The sequence below is a fragment of the Bidens hawaiensis genome, unplaced genomic scaffold, assembly GCF_021521415.1.
Source record: "Bidens hawaiensis isolate Kalapana, Puna unplaced genomic scaffold, B.hawaiensis_p1.1 tig00036438_1, whole genome shotgun sequence".
In the NCBI taxonomy this organism is placed as follows: domain Eukaryota; kingdom Viridiplantae; phylum Streptophyta; class Magnoliopsida; order Asterales; family Asteraceae; genus Bidens; species Bidens hawaiensis.
The window spans coordinates 5521-8280 of record NW_027496372.1 but is presented as its reverse complement, the minus strand read 5'-3'; positions in this window follow the sequence as shown (position 1 = coordinate 8280).

Below are 2760 nucleotides of genomic sequence, written 5' to 3'. Positions count from 1 at the left end.
TTCCTTGATTTTAGTTTTCTTCTTTTATTTATATGTAAACTTATCAATGAGAATTATGCAATTGACCACAATATCAGTTACTTAATATGGTATCAAGAGCTTGTTAGTTCTTATTCTACTTTTTTATTTTTTTTGGTGAAAACTTCTCACCATTTGCATTCACGTCCAACCCTCCATCCATTTCTTGCATTCTGCTCACCATTACCATCCTTCTACCATCACTATTTAGCCCACCTTCCTCATCAAAATTTATGGGAATGTCGACCGATTCTTCCACAAATTGGCTATTTGATAGTGGAGCATCACATCACGTGACAAATGATTTAACCGCATCGTCCCATCATGCATCATATGATGGTACTGAAGAACTCATTATTGGTGACGGTTCGTCACTCACAATCACTCATATTGGCTCACTTGTAATTCATACTAAAACCACCCCACTTATACTAAAACATGTTCTTTATGTCCCTTCTATCTCTCGAAGTATTATCTCAATTTCTCGTTTATGTAGCGACAACAGCTTTTAATCAAGTTTTTTGACTTGGTTTTTGTCATAAAAGATCGTACTTCCAAACTCCCGCTACTTAAACTAATGACAACCAATGGAATGTATGAACTTCGCTCCTCCGTTCGTCCGGTGGTGTTCACTCTACAAACATCCACGTATTGGCACCACATCTTGGGTCATCCAAATAATAAAACTTTAGAGCTTTTATCCTCTTTTAATTCTAGTATTTTTATTTCAAAGAATAATTTCAACTCTTGTCACATTAACAAGAGTCATAAACTTCCCTTTTATCAATCCACTTTATCTTCTAATGCACCTCTAGATCTAATTTTCTCTTATGTTTGGTCCTCACCTCTTGCTTCTTTTGATGGATACAAATATTATATTATATTTGTTGATCATTTCACCAAATACACATGGTTTTATCCCCTAAAAAGTAAATCTGATTCTCTCTCAATTTTCATACGTTTTCAAAACTTGGTCGAAAATATTTTTCAAACCACAATTAAACAACTCTTTTCTGATAACGGAGGAGAGTATATAAAACTTTCTTCTCACCTTCAATCTCAAGGTATATCACACCTTACTTCCCCCCCCCCCCTCACACACCCGAACACAATGGATATGCCGAGCGTAGACACCGACATATTGTCGAAACGGCTTATCTCTTCTTTCACATGCTAAACTCCCCCTTCATTATTGGCCTTTTGCCTTCACTACCGCTGTCTATCTTATAAACTGTCTCCCCACACCAACCCTTAAAAATACTTCACCATATCACCGACTTTTTAATACACACCCAAACTATGAAAAACTAAGAAATTTCGGTTGCCTATGCTACCCATGGCTCCACCCCTATTCTCCACACAACCTACATCCAAAAGCTAAACCTTGTATTTTTGTTGGTTACTCTTCTTCTCAAAGCGCATATTATGCACTTGATCCACTCACAAACAAAACTTACATCTCTAGACATGTGAAGTTTATTGAAAATGAATTCCCTTATGAGACTATCACCAACAACAAATTCTTACCTCCTGATCCAACAACTTGGTTGCCCATTAGCCTACCTATTTTATCCACCACAAATCCTAATCCCACCACAAATACTTCAGCTGACATCCACACCACCTCACCTCTATCACAAACTCCACCTAATAACACCTCACCCAACCATGATATACACGTATCCGAGATAACATAACCCATCTTACAAAATGATTCCACAACTACTCCTCACCAAAATCAAAGTCAACATTCAAACTCCTTCACAAATTCCCCCCGCATCAAATACGATTTCCTCCCCCACATCAAATTCCATTCCCACCGCCACAAACTCACCACCATCCGCAACTCACCAAAATTCCGAAACTACCCCTGCCCCTCTGTTAATTCCCATAGCAGATTCCATTCCCACCGCCACAAACTCACCACCATCCACAACTCACCAAAATTCCCAAACTACCCCCGCTCCTCCGTCAATCCCCGCTGCTCATGTTCGTAAACTAAATCTGCGTTATCACAATCCGAACTTCCAATTGTATTGTGCCACAAATGGTCCAATAACAGAACCAGCTACCATAACTCAAGCCCTCAAACACCCATTATGGCGCAATGCTATGATGGAAGAACATCAAGCTTTATTAAAGAATCAAACATGGATTCTTGTACCCCCCACAACCTCCTCCAACCTTGTTGGGAGTAAATGGGTTTTCCGAACAAAATATAAACCCGATGGCTCTGTAGACTGACTAAAAGCGCGTCTAGTCGCGAAAGGTTTTCATCAACGATTTGGAATCGATTATGCCGAAACCTTTAGCCCTGCCGTCTAACCGGTTACCCTTCGCCTGATCCTCTCTCTAGCCTTGTCACATCGGTGGAAACTTCGCCAACTCGATGTTAATAATGCATTCCTTCAAGGTACCTTGACCGAAGATTTATACATGGCCCAACCTCCTAGGTTTATTGATTCATCGTTCCCGTCTCACGTTTGCAATTTAAACAAAGCCATCTATGGGTTTCGCCAAGCATCCCGAGCATGGTACGAAGAACTCAAAACATATCTTCACTTTAAAAATTTTCAAACCCACCATCTCCGACCCCTCGTTATTCATTCACAACTCCGGTTTTTCTCCAATTTTCATTCTTGTATATGTTGATGATATCATCATCACCGGACCATCTCCTCAAAACATCGATAATTTCATAAAAAAATCTAGCCACTAAATTCTCTCTCAAGGACCTTGGGG